This window comes from Motacilla alba, chromosome 5, assembly GCF_015832195.1.
Source record: "Motacilla alba alba isolate MOTALB_02 chromosome 5, Motacilla_alba_V1.0_pri, whole genome shotgun sequence".
Lineage (NCBI taxonomy): Eukaryota > Metazoa > Chordata > Aves > Passeriformes > Motacillidae > Motacilla > Motacilla alba.
The window spans coordinates 17,903,498-17,918,642 of record NC_052020.1 but is presented as its reverse complement, the minus strand read 5'-3'; the positions used below and the strand labels follow the sequence as shown (position 1 = coordinate 17,918,642).

General features: G+C 47.2%; 1 protein-coding gene across 3 annotated transcripts in view; it reads left to right on the top strand.

Annotated features, from left to right (window-relative positions):
• The window catches only part of LOC119702190 (USP6 N-terminal-like protein), an 82,615-nt gene that overhangs the window by 4,997 nt on the left and 62,473 nt on the right, over nucleotides 1-15,145 (top strand). The window contains exons 1-2 of one of the 3 annotated variants that reach the window (XM_038139802.1): nucleotides 649-2,504; nucleotides 7,122-7,203. The gene's annotated coding sequence lies outside the window, so the exon portion shown is untranslated. Of the gene's footprint in view, nucleotides 1-648; nucleotides 2,505-2,525; nucleotides 2,705-7,121; nucleotides 7,204-15,145 lie in introns of those variants that run through there. The other 2 variants (XM_038139801.1, XM_038139800.1) reach the window with 2 other exon arrangements.

Sequence of the window (15,145 nt, the reverse complement as noted above, 5' to 3'; positions counted from 1 at the left end):
AAGTGAGGTGCGTGCTTTGCTGGTGACCTAGCAGCAGCTGGGACAGCCAGCCCAAGTCTGCCGCCTGCTCCTGCATCTCTTACTTCTCTTTGCAGCAGCTGTGCAGACATGCCTGCCTTCTTCATGCACATGCTGTGGGCCAATTCAATCACCAGAAATCAGGATCAAAAGCAGATTGTCTTGAGTTTTTAAATCTCCTGCCTCCCCTAGCCTTCAGTTTTGTTCATTAATCAGTGAGGGGCATGCATGTGAGAGCCACATCTGCCACTCACCACTGCTGTGGCAGGATATTGGGGGGATACAGTATCAGTCAGAGCTACCGCAGTTGCTCTTTCAAAAAACTCCTGTTTGCATCATGGCTGACTTCAGAATTTTTAGCTTAGTAGTGTGGTTTTCTCACCCCAAGTTAAATTTTTTCAGTGTCTCCTTCTTTTAAAGCTCTGACATCTGATTTGGGCTTGAGTGGAGCAAGGTAGCACTGATAGTGAGTTATGTGTCCTGTTAAACATTTCAATGCAGAGTAGATGAAGGAGCAGGTAGGAAATTGACCTGCATATTTAGAATTTCAGTTTCTTGAAAAACTGTGGTGCTTTGTACTTACAGTATCTCTCCTCTCTCCCCCTTCAGTTTCGTGAGTCAAAAGTAATCATGAAAGTGTTGATATATGATTGGGGGGGATTTATCAGGAAGGACGTCATGTGTTCGTTCCTCTGGTGGTAACAAAGTGGGTCAGAAGTGTTACCTGTGCTGTTGCTGCATCTTATGATGCTAACCAGACAAAGTTACTGAAATTAGTTCAAAGCCTCTCTATTTGCTTTGCTCCTTGACTTGCTGTATAAGTTTCACTGGGAAACCTGTATCTGACCTGCAAGGCATTAATTTGTTTGGTGGCTATTGTGGCCTAGGTGCACGGTTGAGCCACCTTGGTGCTGCCAGTCTAGGTGGCCTGGCCCTGGATTTTTTCTTTACCAACATATTTTTGAGCCACAGCTGCATTCCCATAAGGTTTGCTGCGGAGCTGACCAGGCTGACAGTAGCTATGGTAGACAGACACCCCCCACTCGGCTCCCTTGGATAAAGGGCTGGTGGGACCATCACTTGACCTCCCAGAGATGCTCCAAATGTCTGGAGACTGAGCAGAGCCTGATGCATTTTCTATCTGCCTGCCTTGAGCTTATGGTGTAAATCCCCCAGCAGGCTGAGCAGGGGTGACCTGATGGCTGTGCTTTGATACCTCTGTGTGGTAAAGAGATCTGGCTGGAGTTTGCTCAGGGTTTCCCATGCTGTGAGAGAAAGATGCCATGAGGTGCCGCAGGTGGAACTTGAAGGTGAATTTAGAGTGGGAAGGGGGCATATGTAACATATAGCTGAGAAAACCAATAAGCTTCACAGGATCTTAACCACTGAAGGGGCTGAACTTGTTTCCAGTTGATGTGTTTAAAATGTGATTAGTCACCTCCTAAAGTAGGGTGCTGTAATCCAGTTTCTGTGGAAAAAATTGCACCATACATGCATCAAATACAAGGGGTGGACTCAGCTCAGCAAGTGTGTGTGTGCTTTCAGGCTGGTCTATAAATCCCTTCAGTTGTTCTAGCCCTCTACAGTCTTGTGGGAACGCAGGGACTTTTCTTTCCTGCAGCCTTGGCCTCGCCATGAAAGTATGGATGGAAATTGTTGTCATCTCACCCTTTTGTGTCCCAGCACTCAGTTGGATGGCTGGCAGAGGCTCCATGGCAGCCAGAGCTCTGGCAGACTGGAGGGAACAGGACAGAGAAGGGGCAGGGGGTATCTCTGCCCCTCTTTGGCAGTGGGCTGTTGTCGGCCTCCTGTATGTCCAAGGAAACGGTTTTTCAAGGCTTTTGTCTGAATTTTACAGTGATCTCTTCCCTTACTGCTTTCCTGCCTTGGGCATGGATGCCAGCTGGATCTCCACTGACCTCATCCTGTGGCATATCCAAGCAGATCAGTGCTTGGGAGACCGCACATCACCTACAGCAGGGTGCTGGATCTGGCATGGGGACAGCTGAATGGACAGAGAAGTCCATTCCCAGAGAGGCTGGGCAGGAGGGGTATTTGCCCCTGGGAAATGTATCCCTGGTCTTTAGTTTGTGGCTGAAACAATATTTCTACTCCGTATTCTCTGACTGCTGGAAATGGCAGACTGAAATTAAAAGATTGGGCTAGCCAGTATCTTGCTGGAGCTCAGAGAGAATGAATTTAGCTGTTCTTGTTTGATTTAAAGAAATTGCATTAAAATGAGCAAAGAGGCTGTGCACCGGAGGCTGCTTCCGCTGCAGGCATCTGCTCGCAGAACTGTGTTGCAGAGCGATTCCTGCTGGTGCGGCAAAGCTGGTGGGGAAAGCAGAGCTGTGGCACGAGCCAGGAGAGCTCTGTGGAGGTGCGGCTGAAGGGCTCGGCTCGCTTGATTGCTTTGGCACTCGTCTGTACTTAGAAACAGGTGTGGGCACTGCTTGCGTCTGTTATCAGTGGCCACTGGTGTCTCGGTGAGTGCAAGGAGCTGCTTTTCCCTGCGAGCTGAGGAGCCGTGCTCTGCCCCAGGTCCCTGCTGCTGGGAGGTGGCATGCAGGCAACTGGAAGGTCCCCAGCCTGAATGTTGGATGTGTGACGTGATGGCTCTTGTGTCCTGCCTCACATGGGCTCTGTGGTTACACCAAGCTGCAGCTGACTTCTGAAGCTCTTCTCGGTAAAAACTGACCTGATTTGATCCGTTGTGGTTTGTTTATTTATTTTTTAACTAACATGTATTTCTGCGGAGCTGAAAGCTTGAGCTTTATTACAAAGTCCATGCTTTTCTTAAGGATGCTTTGGGATATTTTGGGGGTGTGCATGTGGTGTGTGTGGTAACAGTTATCAGAAAAACTGGGAACGGGTCAGTTGGAGATGTGTAGCTGGTTAATTGATTTTAATGCCATGGAAATTCAATTTGAGTAACTGGGTGCTTTTTCTGGTGGGGAGAAAAAATAGAGCTGTGTTAAGTGGAGGGGCAGCTCTGGGTATTTCTGTGAAAGGCGTGTAAAGGAGGCTCAAATGTGAGTTTTTGAACTGTGCTTGTCTGTTCCTGTCGAGAGTTGGTGGTTTCAGTGGGAGCACGAAGCAACCATCGAAGGCAAGGCTTGCCTGGGGGCCCTGGGGCAGAAGCCTGTGTGACTAATGTTGTGTAACTCAGAAAAACAAGGCAGGATTACTCTACCTCCTTCCCCTCTGTAAGGAACTAGTGGTGGGGAGTTCTGTCAGACTGCTGCTGGGATGCCTGGATGGGATCTCTGTGTTAGCTGATGGATCAGCTCCCTCCACTCAGTGCAGCTTTGTGGCATGTACTTTTTGGGTGGGGACTGTGCCTCTTGCTGGTGTTGGAGGTGAGGTGACTGGCTGGCATGTGAAGGCTGGTGCTGGCAGCCCCTCTGATAGGTACCCTGAGCTGCACCTCCATGCACACCTGTGCCAGAGGAGAAGCAGAGTGGGGGTGGAGGGGGCTCAGGCTTCCTGGTGCTGGGGACAAGCCAGCCTGTGGGGACCATGCGGGGCTGTGTTCTCCTCCCTCCGTGCTCCTGGTGCTGTTGAAGTTGGTCACGTGTTGGGATGAAGGTCTGGCTTAGAGTTCGAGCCTGTGGTTCTACTTTTCCATCATTACTTTCCAGGGTTTCTCTGCAAGGAATTGGAAAATCCCCTCTGTGGGCTGCCGTGACAGCCTTAGAACTGTCCCGATGGATTTGAACTTTGCTGCTGCAAAGGGCTTTGCGTATTTATTTTCAGCTTCCTGCTGTCTGCTTTGCTTAAGAGCTTTTGCTAGATCCTTTGCATATGCTTGTCCTTGCTCCTCTGCTCCTTGAAACCATTTGAGAACACCCCTCAACTATGACAAAATACCCCCTTCCTCCTCCCCAAAAAAACATCCCTAAACCTCTAGAAGGAAGTTTATTTTACTGTTGTGCCTTGGTAAGCTGCAAGGCTTGCACAGCTGTGGTGTGTTGCTGTTTGGTGCATCAGCCCAGTTTGGAGACCTCAGAGAGCAAATCACCGGGCTGTTTTGGATGGGTCTTTGGAAAAGTGAGTGACTGAGCATGCTCAGCAGTGAATGGAGCTGTTAAACTGATTTTACATGACTTACCCCTGTGCAAAGACAAATATATGATGGGTTGAAGCCTCATCTAGGTTTCTACATGTACCACTGTACCATCTTTCTGAGGTCGTGCTTTTCATCAGCTGTAGCTGATCTCAGGCTGTTCTCCTGCCAGAAATTCTTCCCCTTTATTTTCTTATTTCTGAGATGACTTCCAGTTGAATCAAGCAAATGATGGTTGCTGCCTCTGGTGTAGAGATGACTGGGATGTGTAGAAGTGGGAGGAGGGAAAAGGCAGGACTGCCTGTTGTGGCAGCAGAGGGTAATTTTGGATCAGTTGAGCTGATGAGCATGTGGGAGTGAGCATGGCTTGCTGAAGAGCAGCTGTGTAGCCCCTGGTAGAACATGTCCTGCTTCTACTCCAGTTTCCTTCCATGTAAAAGGGTGGCAAGGATTGCCAAGTGCATTAATATTTCTGGGAGGCTACAGTGTTGGAAGAGTCCTTTGTGGGGCACTGCTGACTGGTGGCTTTGTGTACATGCTGCCAGAGTTTGGCTTCCTGCTTAACCCAGGGGAGGTTTCCCTCTGGGAGGACTTTGAGCACAGCTTTTAAATAAAGCTTCCTGCTGAATGGATCAAGGAGAATATTAGTTTGAATATAGGGGAGAAGTTTTCTGTGATGAGGGTGGTGAGGCACTGGAACAGGTTGCCCCCAAAAGTTGTGGATGCCCCATCTTTGTAGTCACCCAGTGTCACTCAGTCCTCTGCCACCTTGCTTCATAGCCTTTTAATAAACTCTGGTGAATCTTTGTTTGCTGCATTAGATGAACCAGAAGGTTATTGTGTTTCTGCAGCACTACTTCAGTCTGCAACAAGCAAGGAGTCGTCTTGGCCAAGGACACAGAGGGTCTGCTGGGGTGGTGGCACTGAGAAATACATATTTTGATGGACAAGTTGGAGCTGCAGGGAAGCGGCAGAGGAGCTTAGCTGTCATATGTCATCCATGCTCTGCATTGCCTGGAGCCTGGTGGTGTCTTGGGGAGGAGCAGCCCTAGGACAAGGGACTCTGCTGGGGACTGGGAGAAGGAATTTTGGGAATTAAGGGGGAGGCTGAGCGGTCTGATTCCCTGGCACTCTACTGTGTTTCCACTATATTTGTCTGTTGTGGGACAACATGCTTTTTCTGAGAGCTGCAGTTGCTTTGGGAGGGCAAGCCAGGCCACCTTCATATGGCTTTGATTAAATCCAGCAGCACTTAAGAAAGCTTCAGGCATCTCTTTTTGCCTTGCTTGGCAGTACTGGGAAGTGAGGACTTAGAACTTTGCCAGTGATGTTTCTGCAGCATTGTATAAGAGTAGGAGATGTGTTGAGAAAGTTGTTAAATGGAAAAGGAACTGGAGGAAGAAGGGAGAAAAGGTTGTCTGTATGGCTGCCATGTTGGTACTCCCCATGTGCTGAGCCGTGGTGCAGGCATGGGTCAATACCAGTGCAGATGAAGTTCTACAAAGATAAAGCAGCCCCCTTCAGATTTAAGCCATGTGAAGTTAAGGTATGAATTTCCTTGCTTTCCGTACCTTTATACATAAGTTACCGCTGAAGATTATTAGCCAGGTTGGATTTGTCCTGTTATTTCTGTCCTTATAGAGCTGCTGAACAGTGTTCATTTACTGGCTTCAAAAGAACAACAGAAGACCTTCCTGGAGGTTCATAACAGGAGTAACTAACTCCTGTGTTTTGGTTAATGTAGAGCAACAGGGTGATGGAAAATTTGTGATTGAGGCTGGAGTCCAAGGTCTGTGCTGTGGTCTTGTGGACTTAAGCATTTTTTTCATACTTAGAAATGCCTTCAGCCCTTCCTTAATGGGAAAGGAAAAAGGGGAAAATGAGTGAGAGGGAGCCACAAATGGATTAGACTTTTCTCAGTTCTTTAATACCAGCTGGCAATGACAGTTCTCTGAATCACCTGCAGAGACTGGGGAAAGCAAGCAAGTCTCTCTTTCGCAGTCCAAGGTAAACCGATGTGCTGCATGAGTAAGTTTTCTCACAGTACATAATGAGGTCCAGTTGGCAGGAAGCACATGAGACATTGTCAGGCTGATTATGTACCTTCCTCTTGCTGGTTTGGTGTTTTGACTAGAGATGTCTCACTATTTCCTTACCTCCCTCAGCTCCCAGATCCTCTCTGTGTTACAGTGTGTCTGAGGATGGTCCCTCATCCACCATGGTCCTTGCTGTCCCTGAACAATTACATGAACAGAATGGGAAAAGTAAAATTACATTAGATGTGGTGACCTTTGCTTCAGTAGTATTATCAGAAAAACTTCTCCTTGTGGCTGCTTAGAATTGTTTCCAGTAAAACATTTCTGCTATCTTTTCTTTGGCATGCAGCAGGCACTTCAAATGCCTGAAGTGAGGTGTTTTTGTAGCCTGCAGAGGTGACTTTTGTCACAGCTCTTGCTCAGTGCTGGTTAAATATCTTCTGTGTGACTAAGGTACAAAAGCTTTATACAGCCATCAGTGGAAAATATAAAGCCTTTTTTATTATGAAACTATAATGATGAATCAATAATGATGATGAAAAAATGGAAGCAGCTGGCTCTGACATCATGTGTGATTTGCTTCCTCTGCAAACTAGAAGAAATTGCACAGGTGCTGTGAAGCAGATCTTCGGCAGCATCTCAGGGAGCACAATAGGGGCATTGTAGGTGATCCCTTCCATCTCATTTACCAGCCTCTTTTCTGCCCCTGCATGTAGATGTTATCTTCATTGCACTGGCTGTTGAGGAGGCTTTACTGGATAAATAGTCTTAGTTTGGGACTCATCATCTTGTCTTTTACTTTGGCTTCCTCCTGTGATTTTGGAGAAGTCCCCTGACAGCCCCATGCCACGTACCTCTGCTGTGATGCCAGGGGTAACAGGAGTGTGTTCAGGACAGGGATCTAACACCCTCCTGATTCTCGCGAGATTGCTTTGGCATCCTTCCTTTTCACCAGCCAGCTCATTAATGTCACTAATTACTATTCTCTCTAATGCTTACAGGATTTGCCAGTTCCTGTATGCCGATGGGAATCGTGTTCTGGCTCCTCGACAGTGCTGTAGGAGAAGCTGATGCTCTGAACAGGTATGTTTGTCATGTTCCTGGTAAGGGGAAGAGGGGCTGCATATGGCCTGGGTGAAACGTGCGCAGTGTTTGCCTGATGGGTGTGGAATGGATCCTGTGGTGCAGACTGCTCTGCAGTGAATAGTTATTTTTTCCATCCAGAGGTTTTGTGAAAACACCCAGGCAGAAGATAAGGTTTGCATTTAGCCTTGCTGACAGCCCTCTGAGGAGAGGGCTGGAAACAGCATTGCTGCAGAGCAGCCCCTGGGAGGCCGTGCTCCCTGCTAACACAGGCACAGCCTTTTCCTTCCCGGAGCACCAGCTGGGGAATCCCGGCCGAGCTCGCGGCTGCGCAGGCGGCTGCTGCGCCCTCCTGCTCATCTGGCCTTTGGCAGCTCCCCCGTGGCACTCGTCCGCCTGCGTCCCGAGCGGGGTGGGAGGGAGCTGCGTGCGTGTTGGTATCCAACCATGAACAAATCTGCTGTTGTTTTCTTAATGTATGGCAAGAACAGCCTGTAGCAGCTTCTTCCTCCCTGGATAATTACTGCTCTGCTCTGCCACTGATTGCTCTCAGGAGCAGTGGAGTAGTGCCTCCCCTGCGCTGCCCTGTGCATCCTTTTGCCTGAGTTATTTGGTTTGTTATTGCTTTAAGGCATCAGTGCTCAAATGAAAAATCTAATCTGCGCTCTTTGCAGCTGTTTGACATTCTAAGTGCTTTGCCTAAGTCAGTTGAAGTCCCTGAGATGCCAAACATGCTTTCAGTGATGCCCCTTGCTATGCTACAGGCAGGTCTGCTTGCATCTCAATTTCAATTTCTGGATTACTTTGAGGGGAAAACATAGGGCTGGGTTGCAGTCTACTGTTGTATTATCTGGAATTGTGTTCACAGCTGATCAGAGGTGTGTGTGCAACTGGAACTGGAGTGGAATATTTTGCCATCTGTGGTTGCTCGGGGGAGGTCTGAAAAGCAGGTGCATGATCCTGCTGTGAGAGTGTTAATGGACAAGGAGGGTTGGCCTGGCACACTGAACTCAAACCTTCAGCTTGCCTTAGGAGCAAAAGAAGCTCCTTCTGCAAACATCTATCCCTCATGGATCTCATAAAAATGGCATTGCCTTGCATTTGGCTTGCCTGAATGGCCCATTTGATTGTATAAGGATATAATCACAGCTTGCTGCATAATGCTTTCTTGATCCCTAAAAAAGTGAAATTGATTCATTATGGAAAGATATCTTTCTTGAAAACCTGGTTCATCCAGGACTGTCTGGGCGGTCCTGAAGACGTGTTGAGGAGTAGGAGTCAGGGTGGAGCTGTTTCCACCTAATTCTCCTGTATTTCCCAGAGTTTATCACAGCAAGCAAGCAAACGTGCCTTCCACTTTGGATCTGCACAGCTGGTTAGTTGAGCACTGCCTGTGCTTCCCATGCCAGTCTTCTCCTTATGCTTTCCTTCATTGATTTTCTCCTGTAAAAGCCTCTTCTTAGAGGGAAAACCACAATAAGAAAGGGAACAACAAAGGTAGGAGTGCCTCCATTTGGTAGCAAGCTGTTGCAGGTGTGTCTGAGTAAGAAGAGCCAGCACTGAGTCAGTGTCCCAGACTCCTGGTGACTCAGGTGGCAAAATCCCAGGTCGTTCTCTTCTCATGCCTGAATTGCGGTGGATTTCCTGTAACAAAATCTCACCTTCTGCAGTGACCATGCAGGGAATGCCATCCTCTCCCTCTCAAATGGGTTATGACCAGCTTGGTTCACTGGGGATGCAGGCATGTGGTAGTGATGGCACTTCTCTTCCTGTCGCCACAGGTGAAAAGTTGATTTATCTCAGCACCCTCAACCTTACCTGGCTCCTTTCCCCAGCTCCTCCCCCCCATCCTTGTTTTTTGTTAAGATGGGATAAGTCACAGGAGTTGCAGCTGTCTATTGAGCTTGAGGAGATTCTTATGCAAATCTGGAGGCTGTGTTCTCCTGGCAGATCTGCTTGCATGCATTATCCACTACTTCATTGTACTGGAAGGAGGTCTATTTTCTGAAACACGGTTTATTTTTAGTCAGGATTTTCCCTGTCTAACTGGCAAAAGTTCAGCATTTGCAGAAGAAGCAATTTTGCCAAATCCTTGCACTGGGGGAAGGGAGAGGAAATGTTATATTAGCTAGCAAAAAAGCTAAATGCTGACTTTAAAGACAGCTTAGGACACTGTTGTGAGAGCATAAGGGTTGGGTAATGCAAGTTGAGAACAGCGTTGTGTTGCTGCAGTGGATAACTGAGTCTGGGTTGCTCTTGCTTTTCCTTTTGATGGCTGCCACAGCGGTTAACCAGCGGTGGGTGGGGAGTGCTGCTCAGGGGAGGTGGTCAATGAGCCAACCTTTTGACCTGACCCTGAGCAGTGAATTACCAAAGTCACCTTAACCATAGCATCCATGGGAAAAGTTCTGTCCCTGCAGAGCGTTGCACTGTCCTGTTGCAGCCGTGTTTGGGGCCACTGGAGGCTCACCGAGGGTTGAGCTTTTTGATGATATGGAATGTATCATGCCCATGTTTGAGTACCCTTGTCAGATAGCCTGAAACGAATAAGGTGGCACATGGGATGTCCTGGGGCAGTGCTGCAGCTGTCTTCTCCTCTCTTCCCCAGCTGCTGCTCCAGGGACAAACTGTCTTCACACGCCTCATTGCTTTCAACAACTGCTTCTAACTACTCTGAGTCTTGTACTGGTTTCTCACATGAGCAGAAACCTTTCAGGGGTGCAGGGGATATTTTCTTCTTGGTCTTGCATCTCCTCAGACATTTCCACCACTCCTTTTACAGAGTAATCTTTGTTACCATTAGCTGGTAGTGCTGCAAGCACCAGACATCGGAGAATGACACCAGAGAGTTGATGACTGTGTGCAAAGCCTTTGGTACTTACTCCTCTGAAAAAATGAGAGTTGATTCCACATGCGGGCATGTAAATTATTTGTTTCCTGCTGCAGGTTAACTCCAGCCGTTTGCTTTTATCTTTCTTTTTCTTCCTGCCCGAATTCCCAAGAGACAATTGCATAGCAACTTTGTCATGGTTCCATTAAGAAAACAAGGAGAAATCCTTCAGTTCCAATTTTTTCTGAATGTTTGGAAACCAGAAAAAAGAGGAAGTAACACTAGGGATTTAGGTGTATTCTGCATTTGGAACAAGTGGGTATATGTTGCCTGCAGGTAACAGACCTGCAGGTCTTTGTGAAAGGATTGGGGATGAAACAAAATTTTAAGTGCTGTTTCAGTCATTGGGGCAGAAGCACCATGAGAATCAAGGTAGGAGCACTCATCAACTGCCTAGAGCAGTAATCTTCCTGAAGGAATTAATCTAATTTAACCTGATAAAAGAATTTATGCAGTGGGGGAAGTCTCTACCATTTCCTGCCAAGCTTCCTGAGAAGACTAGGAAAAAGTAAGTGCCAAAATGACACTCTTCTCTCCATGGGGGAGAGGGCTTATGTCTTCCTAAGGCCTGTTGTTATCTTTCTGTTAAAAACCATCTGTATTAGCTGGCAAATCAGGATTGTTTTAGCTATTCAATTTCCCCTAGTTCCCTGGGGACTTCCTGGTTGCAAACCTATTTGCAAATCCCCTGTCCATCTGGGATGCAGATGATCTTGTGTGCCCCAGTGTTTATGCAGAAGTAGGCCCCATGCTTGCCATACACCTGGTGGCCTGTGGATGAAGAGACTTCATAAGTTTGAAGCTGTTCCTTAGGGAAAGTTTGTGGGTGGTTGGGTTTTGTGGTTTTTCCTTACGTTGCTAATTATTTCAGGGAAATTCCTACCTTATTAGTGCTTTCCCCCCAAAAGCAATTCTCTTCCTCTCTGTCTCTTGCCCTCAGAGGCTGGAAAAACACTGATATGTTAGGAAAGCCAGTCTCTGTTTTAAATGGCCTTAAGCATGTCAATATTCTGCTTAATTTCCTCTTACAGTGGTTTGCTACAAAATGAGTGGGAATCTCAGGGCATCCCTGGGTCAGCTTTTTTTCTGATGCTCAGGAAGGTTTTGTTCCAGAGGGGTGAGTTTGTGGTGGAGGAGATGTCCACCTCGAGTTTTGCTTACTCTGATAGGAAAATATTTTTCTATCAGTGAATTTTTGCTGATATCATTGAACTATGCTTGAAGTATGTGGGCATATGTTGTAATTTGCTGGCAAAGACACCGAAAATCACTGTCTTGGGTTGGCCCAAAGGTTCATGTAAACTGCTAATGCCTGAATCAATACCCTGTCTCCAGTGGTGTAACAGGAGTTGCTCTGGAAGGACTTGGATAGAGGCTTAGTAGCCTAATTCAGCACTCCATCTGCTCTGGCTTGACCTTGTGCCTGGCAAATGTGCTGGGTTTTAAGCAGGCTGAGAGCTGAACTTGGCTGGCAGCTTCCAGTCCCAGGTACTGGGGCAGGTGAGGAGCTGCCGCATCTCTGGCTGAGTGCTGGAGCCCACGTCTGCATGGGAGGGTGCAGCAGTGGGAATCCTGGCAGTCTCTGGCTTACCTGCAGCAAAGAACAGAGCTGACTTCAGATTGCTGTTTTAAAAACCTCTGTGTAGTGCAGCTGAGCAGTTCTGCAGGCATTCTGTAGTTTGTGCTTACCCAGCCCTCCCAGCACAAGTGTGCCGGTGTCCTCAGCGTGGTTTCACAAGCAGAGACCTCATGCAGCCCTCGTGGAGAGTCAGCATTTGGTGACTTACTGCTGCTTATCCCCAAAGGTGCTTCTGCTCTGCTCTGCTTTGTAATTACTTGCCACGCGTTGTGTCCTCCCCAGCAGCTTTCACCATGGTTTTTAAAAGGGAAGATAAGGAACAGTGGACAGATGGACATCTGGGAGGACTGCTGGTAGTGGCAGGGGGAGTGGTTTTAGCCCTGGTACTTGCATGCAGCATACTCTTCAGGCAGATCCCACTGTGATTCTTGATGAAGTTTCCCTTTTCTTGGCTGGCTCATTGGAAAACCCTTTTCACTCCAAGTTTTGTTTGGAAAGAGAGACGCCCACACAGATGGCTGCTCTTCAGTTGTCATTCATGTTGGGATTTTTTATGTTCCTTTTTGCATTACCCTCAGGTGAAATCCAGGCTTGCCAAAAAAACGTATCCCAGATTTAGAAAGAAACTAACCAGTAAGAATATTCTGCTTCTTCTCTCTAAGCTGGGGATGCAGTGGGCTATCTCATATTTTATCAGTTCACAAGAGATTGTGTTATTTTTTCTTTTTGGCTGAGCTTCCTTGTAGTTCACTTGTTAGTTTTCCTCAGAGAAAAGGTACAGCTTTCATTAAGGGTGGTTTTGGCTGTGTTTTGCTCCTTCCTTGAGACTGTCTGAGTGGTTCTACTTTTTTCAGACAAGTACCAATGCTCTGCTTTGGAGTCCTGCGGGTCTCATCTGATAAGGGTTGGGGTGTTTTTCTTCCTAAGTGGCTCTCAGAATTGCTGGATTGATAAATAATAAGTGGTTTTAGGTCTTTGAGATATTGTGGCAGAGGGGAAGGGGAGGGGAACAATAGCATTGCTGGAAAACATGGGTTTGGTATGCTGGTGATTTATGAGACTGAAGTTACAACCTCTTGCTTGGACCCCTTGCTGGGCTCCAGGATGCTGTGGATGGCGCAGTCCATAAAACCCGAGTGGTCTTGCATTGCTCCTGGCCTTTCAGCTGTAAAGAAGAAGCAGAGTTAAGTCACAGCTGGCCGTTGTACAGTTGTGGTCGGACTTCAAGTGCCCTGGAGAGGATGCTGGAGGGTCCCACACCAGGGTGCAGGAAGATGAGGCTGATAAAAAAGGTAGAAATGGCAACCGGAAACGGCAAAGGTTTCTGGTAGGTTTCTAGAAGTGTGGCTTGCTGTCCATTTCCTTCATTATTTAGCTAACCTTGCAAAATTGCTGTGGCAGGGCTGGTGGTAGGCTTTGAGAGGCTGGAAAGGTGCCAGTACAAGGAGGTGGCTAGTGCTTCTTTCCAAGTGTATTAACTCATTCCTGAAATATGCATTTTTTTCTAAAAAAAAAAAAATTTATAGGATAGCTGTTTTTGGAGCCTCAGTGGTCATGCTTTGAGTGGAAATGAGATTGTCAAAGGGCTCTTCAGGAGGGCAGGGCCAGGCACATGCATAGCCTTCCATTGTGCTGACAGCCCCACATGTTTCCAGACCTCCATGTTGCATGGTGAGGAGCACATCAAGGAGAAGTGTAGTCCCCCAGGGATTTAGCAGGTTGCATCTATATCAAAGAGGATTTTTTTAAAGGATAACAATCAATCCTCCACTCCTTGTTTTTTGCTCTGGCATGGTGCCGGCAGCCCAGGTGTGGTGGCTGGGCTTGTCCCGCATCCAGGTGGAAGCTGTGGGAGCGTTGGAGTGGAGAGGATCATGGGGTGGAACCCTGCATGGTGTAAGTGCCAGCAGCTGCCAAAACCCCTGTGCCAGTTTTCTGCTCAGTGCAGTCCTGGATTAAACTAAGTAAAAACCAGGCTAACGGGAGCTGGGATAAATGGCTTGACCATGGTGATTTTCTTTTTTGGTCTTTATTTCCTAGCATGCAATTGCTGTAATTGTTCTGTGTTACTTTCATAATTTTTTATATCTGAAAGTATGTTTTCCTTTTTTTATTCTTTTCCTGAGGGTTTTGGGCAGTGTTTTCCAAATCTATTGTGGTGGGTATTTCCCCTTCTCTCTCAGAAGCAGCTTTCATTTTGGAATGAATAGCTCAGCATTGTTCACATTGTATTCCACTTTTATGGGCTTTTTTCCCCCTTTGGACTTTGACAAAAGGGGAAAGCAGTCCTAAATACTTCTGAAATCTTTTGGGTCACTTTGCAGAAAATATTTCTTTCCTGTTATAGAAGGCCTCATATTCAAAAGCTCCAGGCAGGAAAGCTGTTTGCAGCACTCACGCTAGAGTTTCTGAAAGCGTGGTTCTTGCATAGCTTTTGCTTGGCTTTGGCCAGTTTCAGTTAAGACTGTTCTGAATCCACTTTTGAGCATGACTTTGTGACCTTGTCAGAGTTAACTTTCGTTGGAACATTTCTAACGATGTAACCTGCTACTACTGGTTTCTACAGAGCGTCCCACATGTTAAACCTGTTCCACTCTTCCAGACCAATGCCTGTTTTCAAACTCCCCTAATTCCCTGCAGAAATAACAGGTTATTAATAGGATCTTTATGCGTATGCGTTTACCAGGCTTGACATAGCTTTGCACCAAAATGTCTCTTCACCTCCATTTTGCACTCAGAAGCTGAACCCTGTGGTCAGTATGGTGTACATCTGCAAACCTCCCGTGGTTTGTTCAGAGCATGATGATCTGGCTGTGCAAACGCTTAAATTTGCTTCCCTAATTTAAACTGAGTTGCAGTAAAGAATTTATCTACTCAGGTTCTTATGGAACTAAATATTGTTTATTTGAGATGGAGGTTGATTTGCGTTTTTGGGTTTTCCCCCTTCCACTGCAATAGCAGTGACCAGCTTTGGGTTACATCAGCCCTGGTATATGGTACTTGTAGCATAGCAGTGATGTTTCCTAGGATGTGTCTGACTTCTTCCCCTCTCTTTTAATGATCACTGGTCTTGTTGAGCGGGCACAAGGCCTCCTGGCCTGTTGGGTCCCAGGAGTCTGCTGATCCAGCAGTGAGAGGGCTTTGGTGAGCCAGCTGCAGGGGCAGGATGTGAGGCACCAACCACAGCAAGTCACTGATCTTCTCAGCTGCCACTCATTACCATGACCTTGCAGCATTTGCAGTGTGCGATCTGATGCTCAGGAGATAGGTTTCCTGAGTGGTAACTGTCTGAACATGCAACCCCAGGACTTGTTGCAGCTGACCGGCCAAGCTGGATATGCTCTGACAAACAATGTGCTCCTTCGGCTATAGTTCCCCTTAAGATGGTGGGGGAAGAATAGAGGGTGGAGGCAGAGAATGGGGCACATGCAGAGATTAATAACCTCTTCTCAAGTCCTTGTTCTCTTTCATCC